The sequence below is a fragment of the Carlito syrichta genome, unplaced genomic scaffold, assembly GCF_000164805.1.
Source record: "Carlito syrichta isolate Samal-C Ts95f unplaced genomic scaffold, Tarsius_syrichta-2.0.1 Scaffold304516, whole genome shotgun sequence".
NCBI classification, from domain to species: domain Eukaryota; kingdom Metazoa; phylum Chordata; class Mammalia; order Primates; family Tarsiidae; genus Carlito; species Carlito syrichta.
Window position 1 is genome coordinate 462,195 of NW_007248612.1, and position 14,859 is coordinate 477,053.

The 14,859-nt window shown below is 41.5% G+C and overlaps 1 protein-coding gene and 1 pseudogene across 1 annotated transcript in view; one reads left to right on the plus strand and one right to left on the minus strand.

Annotated features, from left to right (window-relative positions):
* BMPR1A (bone morphogenetic protein receptor type 1A) overlaps window positions 1–14,859 on the plus strand; it is a 66,222-nt gene that overhangs the window by 6,340 nt on the left and 45,023 nt on the right. The gene's annotated exons all lie outside the window — the stretch shown is intronic.
* On the minus strand, window positions 5,525–6,094 carry LOC103262497 (annotated as a pseudogene).

A 14,859-nucleotide genomic window follows, 5' to 3' on the forward strand; every position in this document is an offset into this window, starting at 1 on the left:
TTCCGCCTCAGCCTTCCAAGTAGCCAGAATTACAGGCATGCGCTACCACGCCCGGCTAATTTTTTTTTAAATTTATTTATTGTAGAGATGAGGTCTCGCTGCCCAGGCAGGTCTCAAACCCGCGGGCTCAGGCAATCCACTCACCTCAGCCTCCCAAAGGCGCGGGATTACAGGCTGAGCCACCGAGCCCAGCAAATTTAAAAATTTTAATAGTTACATATTTGTCTTGTTGCCTTCTATCATGACAAGTAATACTTTTCTATTTAAGGTAGTGGCAGTGCTTTTACAATTCTTTCTTTTTGTTTTTTGACTATGGCTCAGAAACAACAACTTCCTCCTCCTCCTCCTCTTCCTCTTCTTCCTCTTTTCCTTCTTATATTCGTGGGGGGGGGTCTCACTCTTTCATCTAGGCTAGAGTGCAGTGGCACCATCATGGCTCACCTTCACCTTGAACTCCTGGGCTGACATGATTCTACTACCTCAGCCTCCTGAGTAGCTAGTACTACAGGCATGCACCATCACATCTAGCTCATTTAAAAAATTTACTTGTAGAGATGAGGTCTTGCTATATTGCTCAAGCTGGATAACTGTGTTTTGCTACTAATATTTTGCCTTTTTTCCCCCCATTTTTTCTCAACACTAGAAAGATCTCTATGTGTTTCTAAATGTATACATACTCATTGCTTCTAACTTAAGTTTGTACAGCATAATGTACAGCACCACATTTACTACTTTAAAGAGGCAGCATTTTCTGTTAAAAAGCGTAAGCACTGAACCAGATTGCTTCAGTTTGAATTCTGACTGTACTATTACTAGTTTGAGTTCCCTTGAAAGAAAAACCAGAGAATAAAGGATGTGTGGTGGGTAGTTTATATGGGAGATGAACCAAAAAAGCAGAAGTGAGAGAATGGGAAAAGTGAGACCGAAAAGGGAGTAAAGTTACATCAAATGTGTTAGTGAGCCAGTTACCACTATGAGCAGCTTGAGTTTGGTTCCCTTGATAATTCTCTGAATGTACCTCAATATTATCCCACCAAAGGGCAGGGAGCTTGGGACATTTATCCACTGACTTTGATCTTTTGTTAATTGAGGGTTGCTTCATGAGCTTTAACTCTAGCACTTCCATGGTTATGCCTCCTTACAGCTGAGAATTTATCTTTAGGTTTGGAGAAGTTTCTGAGGAGCCAAACAGAGCAGTGCCTCTATTCACACTTGATGTGAGATGCTGTCAGACAGTGCATAGAACTACTCACTGTAGTTGCAGTGAGAACAAGTAGGCTGAGAGAATGAGCTGCAGAGCACCATGAGTGTTTGCTATGGTCAGCTCTTTTTATCACTCAAATTACTCATGCCCTATTAAATCTACTCTGTTACTGACCCTTCAAAGTGGTGGCTGCTTATAATCACTAAAGAAATATCTAAAACAAGAGGGTTAGTGGAGTAAGCTATAATCCCCACTACTACAGCTGGTCCTATGGCCATAATTGATATTTAGCATGAAATACTATAGTCTATAAGCCTTCAGTTAATAGTGCTGGCAGCTGGGCTTGGTGGCTCATGCCTATAATCCCAACAGTTTGGGAGGCAGAGGTGAGAGGCTTGCTTGAGTCTAGGGGTTCAAGTCCAACCTGAACAACTTGGTGAGACATTGTCTCTACAGTCAGTCAAGAAATTAGCCAGGTGTGGTGATGTGCACCTGTAGTTAGAAGGCTGAGGCAGAAGGATCACCTGAGCCCAGCAGGCCAAGACTGCAGTGGCTGTGAGTGTGCCGCTGTACTTCAGCCTGGGTGACAGGGTGCAACTCCAACTCAAAAAAAAAAAAATACTCTGGGCAGGGAAGGCAAACCCACATCTGGAATGTTAATTCTGTACCCCCCTGTGTTAGTTGGCATTCAGCAGTGGCAGTAATTAGGTGCTGTTGAGCCTATGAAAAGCCTTCCTCTCTTACTGTGATGGCCTCATTCAGGGGTCTGTTGCTCAAGCATTGAGGTGGCCAAGGATAGAAGCTGGCAGACAGCCACTGATGAACTGATGAGCCATTCCACCTGTAGGTGGATGTAGTTAAATGGCTCATCTGTTGGTGGTGCTTTGTGGTGGGCATTAACATAAGATACAGATTGGTACTTTGTGCTTACTTGTATAGGGCCATCAACATGCCTTTTCTTCAGACTCCTGGTGTCTCATTTTCTTGTTTTGCTGCTTCCATCCCCCTAACCAGTCAGCCAACCCATTCTCCACTGCCCAGAGAAGTCCATGATTTTTCTTCTCTGGTCACTTCTCCCTTCACAATACCATTTGAGAGAATGTCTTCTCATATTTATCTTTCAGAGCCTTCTGCTGTAGAACAGCAGCAGTCCATTTTTGACTTGTATCTGTTAACCAGGTCCCAGCTTTTTCCTTTTTTGTTTTCTGTCTTCAGGAACCTACTGTAAAGTTATGGGTATGAGCAGAAATGAAGACATCAGTGTGATAGGGTAGGTGACAGGAGTTCTGGGGCTCCTCTTGTAGTTTACTAGAGGCAGGCCCTCCAGGCCACTGAGGCTCCATTCCTAATATACTGTTTCCATCTTACAATGGATTGCTGCTGTGTCTGACCTTGTGACTTGATCATGATGGATAGCTCCGGTCATTAAATCCTAGATGCTGCACAGATGGGTTCTCTACTAGGGTCCATCATCATGTCAGGAACTACTTTTCAAATGGTATGTCCTTGCTTCAGAAAATCTAGAGGTCTGTGCTGCCAATTCTCCTATAGGGACTTGCCAGAGAATCTGCGAGACATATCAATCTACCACTGATAACCTCTAGTGCCTCTAGATTTGTTGAACATTAGGGAACTTGCTCTGCTGAGAGTTTCTTCTCTGGGCTGTAATCAAAACTAGCAGCCTCTGAGTAACCTGATCTATTAGTTCAGCTTAAGTAATTCTGATTTTAAGTTTAGTCTTCCTGTGGGTTTCTGAGTCCCTTTAAATGAGTTGCTGGGTTTTTTTTTGTTTTTGTTTTTTTTGAGTAGAGTCTCACTCTGTTTCCTAGGCTGGAGTACAATGGCACACTCTTGACCGCCCCGCCCCATCCCCCCACCCCCCCTGCAGCCTCTACCTTCTGGGCTTAGGTGATCCTTTCGCCTTAACCTTCCAAGTAGCTGGAACCATAGACGTGCACCACTACACCTGGCTAATTTTTTTGATTTGTTATAGAGACGAGGTTTCGCCAGGTTACCCAGGGTGGTCTTAAACCCCTGGACTCAGGCAGTCCTTCTACCTCCACCTTCGAAAGTGCTGGGATTATAGGCGTGAGCCACCACACCCAGCAAATGAGTTGTATTTTTAAATGCCCACTTGGAAGGGAGCAGCTTGAGTTCCCTAAAGCATTTATTTAGCTCTGGCTGTAAGTATCTATTGTTTAGCATTCCAGTAAGCATTGGAAAGCAGGATTCCTTCTATCCTGTGGACATCAGACTTTTACCCATTTGCTGAAGGTCTGGGAGGAATCCTCAGTGTTCCAGGCATTCCCAGATCCAAGATTCTTTTGCAATGAGGGTTGCCAGGTCTGCTGAGATCTGTTAGTTTTAGCAGCCTTTTGAGGGCTTGCATGCAGTAAAACAGTATAGGCTTGCAGAAGAGATGAGCTCTATCTTGACTATTAGTTTTTCCTGGACCCCACTGAAAACTTAGTGGCACATTCACTTCTGTAGATAACCTAGAACTCCTGATCTCAGAAATGTCATCCAGGCCTTGCCCTCAGTTACTTTGGCTATTATGTTGCTCCAGAAAAAGAGACAGAGAAAGGTTTATATCCACTCTTTTCCATTCAGACTACTTCCTCATAACTAAGTTTTTAAGATACCATTTTTTTTTCTTAATCTGAGTTTGATTGATATACTTCTGGATATACTCTTCGATCCCTCTTCAGTTAGGGTGCTTTTACACTCAGTTTATTATTTATGAATTTGCAACTTGATGTGATAAAGGGGGGCGAGCATGACACAAAATTTTCAGTAGCATCTTTTCATCTTCTGTAAAGACATTTCAATTTATAACATTATATTCCAGCCTAATAACTCCTGTACTACTGTCGTTTAGTTTCAGCTGTGTAAGGGAATTTCCAATCTAGGTGTCTCAGATAGAAATTCCAGTTAACCTCTGAGGGTTGTGTATACTTCCTACATTCTTGTCTTCCTTCCTTCCTCCTTTCTGCCCCATCATCTTTTGTGAGGTAGGGGTTAGAGAAAATCTTATTGCCTCTTTTTTTTCTCTTTTTTCTCATTGTCTCTTTTTAAAACAATTTTTTAATTTTATAAGATTATACAAGTAATATATGAATACATTTCTATATATAAACAATTACTGAGTTGGAATCTGACTCTGTTGCTCAGGCTGGAGTGCAATGGCACGCTCATGGCCATCGCAACCTTGACCTACTGGGTTCAGGTGATCCTTCTTCCTCAGCCTTTGGAACCACAGGCATGTGCCACCATGCCCAGATGATTTTTTGATTTATTGTAGAGACAAGGTCTCGCCATGTTGCTCAGGCTTATCTCGAACCCCTGAGCTCAGGTAATCCTCTCGCCTCCACCTCCCTAAGTGTTGGGATTACAGGCGTGAGTCACTGTGCCTGGTTTATAAAAATTTTAAATGGTGTGTACCAAAGCCTACATCCTACATCCTTCTTCACCATGAATCATCCATTGCCCTCCTCTCTGCCCTCCCTCACTTCTGTCCCATTTACCATCTCAGAAACCTCTGGTTTTTAGTTAGGCTAGTAGTTTGCATATTTTATTTCCTCTTGTGTTATATTTTGTATTTAATATCTTTCTAGAAAACCATAAGTGCTTCTTGATTTTCAAATTTCTTCTTTTTTTTTAAAAACATTTTAAAAAATTTTAAAATTGTAGAGTACAGTTAAGGGTTAGGTATACAAATATGCATTGTGCAGGTACCCTTATTGATGAAAATTTATTCTTATAAAAGTATACATAATGAGAATATCTGCCTCATAAAGTTAGTGTGAGGATGAAATGAATTAACATATGTAAAATATGTAGAACAGTGCCTGACACATATTCTAAGTGTTGACTGACATTAATATTATTATAATTGATTATTTATAATTATTATTGGTAGGTCTTTTCATACTTAATATTATTTGTTCCTTAATATTATATCTTTACTTTTGTCATTAGACTTTTCTAGAGATAAATTTCTAGATATGTTTCATAGGTCTTTTCAAAGAGCCAGCATTAGGTTTTATTGATTAACTCTACTTTTTTTGTTACATATTTATAATTTGTACTTTTAGCATATTAATTTTTCTTCTAGTGCCCTTGGTACCCATTCTTGTCTTCTAGCTTTTCTATTTTAAAACACTTTTCTGTTGTTTCTCAATATTTGGAACAGTTAGGGACACATTTGTTCATTCTTCCAGCCTGAGAGTTGCTTGTAAGTTTTCAAAAGCTGCTTCTTTCACCTCTGTCTTCTTTTTTTTCCCCCCATGTGTTCTGGGGTTTATTGGGGGCCAGGAGGCCCTAGAAGAAGAAGGTGTTGGGCCTCTTGGTGGTGAAACACAGCTTGTGCTGGTCACTCAGGACACAGTGGGGCAGCGGGAACTTGATCTTGGAGTCGTGGAACTGCTTGACCGCCGGCTGGCGGAACTTGCTGGCTGCTGTCTCTCCAATACCTTTATGATCTGGATGGAGTGGGCACGGGCATGGTGCTGGACACCCATGTCTTGGTCTGTGGGGGAGAGGCAGGTGGCCGCAAGCACTGGGTGACAGCGCCCGCAGTGGTCAGGTCGCTGTACTTGCGGTACATGTTGTGGGTGCTACTGCTCGAGTTGCAGTACAGCCAGATGCCTAAGTTCTTCACTCGCAGGGTGTACGTGGGACTTCTTGAACACCTGCCTGCAGTAGACGATCTTCCCCGAGGACCTCATCTTCTTCATCTGGGACACAAAGTACTAGAAGCAGGACTTGCTGACCACTTGGGTGGGGGTAAGGGTGCGCATGCGGTACGGGGGGGGGGGCATGTGGCACTTGGGAGTGGGGCGGGCAGCGTCTCACCACCTTGTACTCCTGCAGTGTGCCCGAGGCCTTCATGACATCCTCTCCACGCTCGCCACCCTCTGCAAAAGGAAGTGCCCTCATTCGCATAGCCGCTCACCACCTTCACCTCTATCTTTTAATGGTTTAAAATGTCTCCTGCTGCCTGTGACTTCAATTTTGGAACCACCCATGATATTTGCATTTTTGTTTTCTGTCATCTGTGCCTCTTATAATAGTTTTCTGCTCCCATTGCCTCAGTCAAGATGGTTACTTCTTTCTTGAACTACTATATGTAAGAAAGTAGTTACTTTCTTGAATTAACATAATTGGTTTATCTGCTTAATCCTGTCCATTTCATCCTATGTAATGCTTTAAGAGTGATATTTCGGCCGGGCTTGGTGGTTCAGCCTGTAATCCCGTACCTTTGGGAGACTGAGGTGAGTGGATTGCCTGAGCCCGCGGGTTCAAGGCCCACCTGGGCAGGCGAGACCTCATCTCTACAATAAAATCAAAAAATTAGCCGGGCGTGGTAGCACGCACCTGTAATTCTGGCTACTTGGAAGGCTGAGGTGGAAGGATCACCGGAGCCCAGCAGGTCGAGGCTGCGGTGACCGAGAGCGGCCACTGCACTCCAGTCTGGGTGACAGAGTGAGACTCCAACTCAAAAAAAAAAAAGAGTGATATTTCGACTGGGCACGGTGACTCATACCTATAATCCCAGCACTTTGGGAGCCCGAGATGAGAGGATTGCTGGAGCCCACAGGTTCAAGACCAACCTGGGCAACTTGGCGAGACCTCATCTCTACAATAAATCAAAAAAATTAGCCGGGTGTGGTGGTGTGTGCTTGTAGTTCCAGCTACTTGGAAGGCTGAGGTGGAAGGATTGCCAGAGCCCAGCTGGTTGAAGCTGCGGTGGTCATGAGTGTGCCACTGCACTCCAGCTTGGGCAAAAAGAGTGATCTTCCTAAACCATAGTGAGCCTCTTTATTTATTTATTTTGCTAAAAAAAAATTTTTAATGATTTCTCATTGCCTATTGAATAAAATTCAGGCTACTTTACATTAACATTTGAGGATCTGCAAGACTTCATTCCTACTTACTCTTAATCATTCTTTGCCCCTTTGTTCTTTAGGAAAATAAAATAAGTATGATAAAGCTATATATTATGCTTTTTTCAGTCTTACTGATATCATTGTATACTTTATCTTTACCATGTTTTTCAATCTTTGTGCTTTTGCTTCTGAATTTCCTGGTCTGGAATGACTCTCTCACATCCCAGTATGTTGACATCTGCCCATTATTCAGGTGTGGGCATAGATGTCAACACTTTAATTAAGGCTTGTCTGATCCCATCACCTAGAATCAACCTAGAATTTTATTTTCCCATGGCTTTGGGTGTGAATTACAGCTCTTGTGCTTTGTTTATGGTCATGTAATTTTTGACAATCTTTTGACCAGTAACTTCTGTACTGTAGAATACACATTTACACCTACTTGTGAGGATTGGTCAACAAATCAAATAGTAGTAAGTGCAAACTTCAAGAACTGCACTGTCCAATATGATTGTCACTAGCCACATGGACTAGCCACATTTTAAGTTCATGATTGCAAAAAAAATTATTTTAGAACAATGCCTGACAAATAATATTGTTCTTATATAGCACATCCTCATGATAGACACTTAGTGAATATTATTTTGTCTTTTCTTTCCTCATCTGAATTTAGTAAAACTTTACCTGTGTCATTTTAAAGCTGGCATTTTATCTTTATGGCACCTAACATTATATACCAATACCTGTATGTTGGGTGAATAAGTAAATTCTATGAAGCAGCCAAAGTTGTATCTCTTGCTCTCTGATTAGGGTAGGAGAATAGGAAAGTAAATAAAAAATATCCACCACTCAATAAGTGAATGCTTATTGAGGATGCTTAAATTAAACAGGATATACTAAGCAGCTAAATAAAGAAGAGGTCTTAGCCAGTGCCTCTCAAAGTTAGTTATACATACATATCACCCAGGGATTTTGTTAAAAGACTCTGATTCACTACAACCTGAGATGTTGCATATCTAGCAAGCTCCAGAGTGATGCTACTGCTATAAGCCATGCTTTGACCAGTAAGTGTGTAATTTATCAAATTGTCTGCTTTTACCTATTGTAACATTTTCTAACCTTTTTTTATTAGAAAATATATAGTTTATTTAGAAAGTAAATGAGAGAGACAGAGGAGACACTTCCTAATCTTTAGCACTATTCCTTTAATTTAGCTCAAAGTTTTATTTTTTAAGGTAACAATTATTAACATTTCCATCCCTTTTTTGTTCAGGGAGTCTAAGCCTGTTTTTCACATAAAGTAGATGTGTTGTTTAGCACGCAATTAAGAGAAAGATAATTGTGAATACAACTTTATATTAGATTTCTTCATAATATAAAAACCAATATTATAATAAAAAGCTAGTAAACTGAGAGCTTAGTTATTCATGATAGTGGAATGTACTGAGATAATTCAAAATATGATGTAATCCAGAAATATTTTGGAAAGAGGGCATTTAAGTATTTTAAGGTCCTCCATTTTACAATGCAGATCTAAACTTTTCTCTGACATCTAGAAATCACAAAAGGATGGTAATTATGGGAACAAAGTTCTTGAGCTAGCACTTGACTAGAGATTGTTGAGTCAGTAGTAACTGGCTGTTTCTGTAAGGTTTGAAGATGTAATTTTAGATGTCAGTATACTTATAAAGAACTTTTAGAGTGCATTATATAATCTTATAGTTGGTTTAATTCTCCAGTTTTATTTTCCCTAGCAAGATACTAATAATGGGCTGGGCTCAGTGTCTCAGCCTGTAATCCCAGCGCTTTGGGAGGCTGAGATGAGTAGATTGCCTGAGCCCGCGGGTTCGAGACCCGCCTGGGCAACTTGGCGAGACCTCATCTCTATAATAAATCAAAAATTAGCTGGGCATGGAAGGCTGAGGTGGAAGGATTGCCGGAGCCCTGCAGGTTGAGGCTGCGGTGACTGGGAGTGTGCCACTGCGCTGCAATCTGGGTGACAGAGTGAGATTCCAACTCAAAGAAAAGAAAAAAAGATACTAATGATGTTTTATTCATTTCATTCCTTTAGTGAACATTTATAGCATTGCTTAGTAATGTGCTAGACAATGGAGATTACAGATAAGGGAGAAAAATCAGACAAGTAAGCTTTATAAGAGAAGAAATCAAATCTTTTATTTACCATTGGATAAATCAGAACATGGCACATAAGCAAGTAATCATTAAGTATTTTCAGGTGAATGTTTTTCAAGACCTATGAAGCAGCTGCAGTGCATTCTGGGTGCACTAGAAACAGAGATGGGAGATGTCATATAGCCCAATGAGTAGGAATTGCTTACAGAAAGTTACTCACCAAGTCTTGAGGTGAGAATTGTAGTTAACCTGGTTGAAGAACAAAGGATGTGCAGGGGAATGGAAGTCTAGAGGGAATGCCTGTGAAGGGAAGGGGGCTGCAATGACTTCAGTACAGTTGGGCGTTATAAGGCTATAGAGTATAGAGGATTGAAGTATGGTGGTAGAGGGCTTGACAGAAGTCGATCAGATCACAAAAATTCTCATGTCTATGAAAGGATATTTCTAGGTTCTTAATCAGAAAGAATAACAAAATCATTTGGTTTTGGAAGTTAGTCTGAGCCAGGTGTGGTGGTATATACCTGTAGTCCCCAGTGGCTTGGGAAGCTGAGGAGAGAAGATCACACAAATTTCCAAACGTATACATACACACTTCTGGCTGGGCTCGGTGGCTCAGCCTGTAATCTCAGCGCTTCAGGAGGCCGAGGTGAGTGGATTGCCTGAGTCCATGGGTTCGAGACCGCCTGGGCAACTTGACAAGACTTCATCTCTACAATAAATCAAAAATTAGCCGGGCGTGGTAGCACGCGCCTGTAGTTCCAGCTACTTGGAAGGCTGAAGCAGAAGGATCGCCGGAGCCCAGCAGGTCGAATCTGCGGTGGCTGGGAGCGGCCTCTGCACTCCAGTCTGGGTGATGGCGTGAGACTCCAACTCAAAAACATAAAAAATAAAAACATACTTCTGTAAATACCACAGATGGAAAATAAAGTAATGCAAATCAGAAAACACCTAGAACAAAACAATAAAGAAGATTAGGACATATTAAAACGTGTGTGATTCACTGAAGCCTTACATATTCACATTTTACAAGAAGAATTAATTTTTTTTTAAGTTGGAGTCTCACTCTGTTGCCCAGGCTGGAGGGTAGTGGCACGCTCCTAGCCATCACAGCCTCAATCTGCTGGGCTCAGATAATTCTTCTACCTCAGCCTTCCAAGTAGCTGGAACTACAGGCACCGCCACCACGCCTGGCAAATTTTTTGATTTATTGTAGAGATGAGGTCTCGCCAAGTTGGCCAGGCTGGTCTCAAACCCGTGGGCTCAGCTAGTCCTCTTACTTTGGCCTCCCAAAGTGCTGGGATTATAGGCATGAGCCACCATGCCCGGTCTTGAATTAAATATTAATAAGCTAGTCTAATTTAAATTATGGAAAAAACATCAGAATAAATTCAAGTGAAGTAAAATAGGAAGGTTTTTGTTTTTTGGGGTTTTTTTTGAGTTGGAGTCTCACTCTGTCCCCCAGAATGGAGTGCAGTGGCAAGCTCACAGCCACCGCAGCCTTGACCTGTTGGGCTCAGGCGATCCTTTCACCTCAGCCTTCCAAGTAGCTGGAACTTCAGGTGTGTGCCATCACACCTGGCTAATTTTTTTTTTTTTTAATTTACTGTAGAGATGAGTTCTCACCAAGTTGCCCAGGCTGGTCTTGAACCCTTGGGCTCAGGCAGTTCTCTCACCTTGGCCTCCCAAAGTGCTGGGATGCCCAGCCAGAGATAGTAAAGATAGAAGCTAACACTGTAGCAAGCTCTGTTCCATGTTCTTTAGAAGGGTTATCTCATGTAATCTTTACAAAGCCATATGATGGAGGTAGGTACTGTTATGCCTACTTTACAGATGAGAAAACTGAGGCACAGAGAAAACATATCCAGGCTTCTAGCTAATAAGTGATAGAATTGGAGTTTGAAATAATGACTTTTTCAAAAGATACATTAGAGGGTATTAACTAAGCCAAAAGTTGTTGTTATGAAAAGTGTAATAAACCATTTGAAAGACTGATTAAGAAAAAACAGAAAGCACAGATAATATTGGGACTGTAGAACAGGGCATAACTTCAGATATAGGTTTTTTAAAAATAAGAAAATACTTCGAATATATTTATGCCAGTACATTTTACAACTTACATCAAATGGCAATTTTCTAGAAAATTTTAACTTAATAAAGTTGACTCCAACTAAATAGAAAACCCAGATATTTCTGTAACTGTTAGAGAAATTGAATTTGCAATTAAAAGAGCTACACCTGTCCCATACACTTACAAATAAGTCCTTGAGCCAGATGATTTTAAGAATGAGTTCTTTCAAACTATTCAGGTGGTAGGTATGTCCAGATTTACACAGACCATTCCAGAGAATACCAAAATAAGGAAAGTTCTAACAAAATATTTGCAAAACAAATTCATTAGTATTTTCAAACATTACATATATCATGTCTACAATACTGACTGTCTAATATAGTTCTGACAAAGTTAGCATCAGCTCCCACAGGTTTAAGAACACAGTTCCCTACAAGACTGCCCTTGCTACAGATGCCAATTGTAAGTTTCATGGTCCTCATGCCACTTGTACCCTTGACTAACTGGCTGCAAATCTGGGGTTTCCAGAAATCCCCTTGAGTATTTTTAATTTGATAAACTGACTCATAGAACTCAGAAAAGCGGTATACTTACACTTACAGTTTAATTATAAAGAATACAAATCTGGACTGGCCAAATGAAAGAGATAGAAGGTGAGGTTTGGGAGAGCTCCAAACTTAGAGCTTCTGTGCCCTTTTCTCCTGGAATTAATTGACATATCAATCTGTTTATCATCCAGAAAGCTTACCTGAGCCATGGTGTATGGAGTTTTTATATGTAGACATGATTGAATAATTGGCCATGTGATTGAACTCAATCTTCAGTGTTCTCCACTCCCCAAAAGTTTGGGTGGCTCAAAGTCCCCAACCTTCTGATCACATGGTAATCTTTCTGATGACCAGCCCTCTCCTGAGTCATCTTGTTAGCATAAACTTAGGAATGATCCATGAGGCTTATAACACAGACATTCCTGTTACCAAGGAAATTAAGGATTTAGAAGTTGCCTTCTAGGAACTAGGGACAAAAGCCAAACATTATTTATTGTACAGTATGACAAATTGAAATTATCTCAAGAATCCAAGAGTAGTATGTTAATTTTCATTGCTGCATAACAGTTTATCATAAAACAAAAAGACCTGAATCACTTTCTAACTCACAGGAACTCAGAAGTAGCGTATCTGAGTGTGATTCTAGCTTTATTTATCTTAAGAGGTTGCAGTCAGTATGTCAGCAAGGGCTGCAGTCATCTGAAAGCTTGACTGGGGGAGGATCCTCTTCCAAGATGGCTCACTCACATGGCTGGAGGCCCCATGTTTTCATCCTGTGATCCTCTCCACAAAATCCTTGTGAGTTCTTACACTGTGGCAGCTGGCTTTCCCAACAGGTGATCCAAAAAGGATAACAAGGAAGAAGCTGCAGTTCCTTTCAAGACCTATCTTGGCCAGGTGCAGTGACTCATGCATGTAAGTGCACCATTTTGGGTGGCTGAGGTGAGAGGATTGCCCAGGAGTTCAAGACCAGCCTTAGCAGCATTGCAAGACCTTGTCTCTAAAAAAATAAAAGGACTGGGTGTGGTGGTGCATACTTATAGTCCCAACTACTCAGGAGGCTGAGGTGAGAGGGTCACTTAAGGTTAGTAGTTTGAGGCTGCGGTGAGCTGTGATCATGCCTCTGCACTCCAGCGTGGGTGACAGAGTGAAACCTCAACTCCAAAAAAAAAAGACCTAGTCTTGTAACTAATAGACTCGTTTGCCTTATATGATTGGCAAGTCAAGATACCAGGTTGTGGCAGAGAAGGAGTTTATTATAGGATTGCTGAATGGGGGGGTGGGAGGAAACCTTAAATCCACCTCCCTGAGGAGTTTGGGCTAGAGATTGTAAAAATTGAAGATTGTGCCGAGCGGTGGCTCATGCCTATAATACCAGCACTTTGGGAGGCCAAGGTGAGAGGATTTAGTGAGCCCATGGGTTCGAGACTAGCCTGGGCAACTTGGCAAGACCTCACCTCTACAATAAATTAGAAAATTAGCTGGATATGGTGGTGCGTGCCTGTATTTCTGTTATGGTCCAAGTAGCACTTGGCTGCTCCCCTTGATACCAGTAAATCAAAGGGGCAGAGAATTGGTTGAAAGAAGTTTATTTCTGAGTTTGAATACAGGGAGCAGAGACAGACTTTCTAAAATGGTTCTGCTCATCCTCCAGGTTTTTACAGTTCACTTTTATAACTCCAGACTTGTTAGTACCTATGTGTTAGCCATGTGACCTGCAGAGCATTGTATAGAATTCGAGTTTCAGCCGCATTTATGATAGTGACATTTTTCGGCTCAGACTTCCTGGTGCCAGATATCAGAGGTATCTCATAACTTTTATCAGTAGGGCCTGGCAGAAGCATTAATCAAACTTGCCGTAAAAGGGCCTAAGACATCATACATTACACAAAAGTTATACAAATCACAAAACTTACAATTACACTGATACAAAAGTTATATAAATCACAAGGCTTACGATTACATTGATACTTATATTATTCAAACTTATAACCACTCAGAAAAAGGTAGTAAAAAGAGATTTGGATCTTTCAGTTAGTTGATTGGGCATAAATTACAGGGTAGTCAAGGATCCCTTGGAGCTACTGACTGGGAGTGCATACGAGATAAGTGGAAGCACACCTTTCATTAGCTCTCTGGAATATTGTTTAGGAATGTATAGGAGCCCATGCACCCTTGCCATGCCTTTCTCTAGGGGCTGTGATGATATGGACAGGCATTAGTGGGTCTCTGTATCAGTTCTAGCTACTTGGAAGGCTGAGGCGGAAGGATTGCCTGAGCCCAGCAGGTTAAGGCTGCGGTGGCTGTGAGTGTGTCACTGCACTCCATCCTGGACAACAGAGTGAGACTCGGACTCAAAAAATAAAAAAACAAAAAATAAAAATTGAAGATTGTAAGGTGAAGTCATGAGATAAATGAAGATTGCAAGGTGATGTCATGGGACAGGGAGATGCAGAAATTTCTTTCTCATGCTGATTCAGTTCCTCTGGGGAATTTGGGATCTGCTTAAGCAGTTCTTAAATAAAAACCTTATGGCTCTAACATCAGAGATCCTATCTTTTTTTTTTTCCCTTTAAGTTTAACAGTTTCCTACAATTTAGCAGAGATCTTAACTATAGGAATGGTGGGAATGTAAATGGTCAGTAATGTTACAAGATTTCTTGATACACGGATGTTAACCCTGTGAGAATGGCTTCAGTCTTAGAAATCATGTTTTGTTACTTTTTCTTTTCCTTTTTTTTCCACTCTAAATCAGTAGTAGTAGTTACTTTTTCTTTATTCTGTTGGTTAGAAGGAAGTTACAGCCGGGCTCGGTGGTTCAGCCTGTAATCCTGTGCCTTTGGGAGGCTGAGGTGAGTGGATTGCCCGAGCCCGCAAGTTCGAGACCCGCCTGGGCAGGCGAGACCTCATCTCTACAATAAAATAAAAAAATTAGCCGGGTGTGGTAGCACGCGCCTGTAATTCTGGCTACTCGGAAGGCTGAGGCGGAAGGATCGCCGGAGCCCAGCAGGTCGAGGG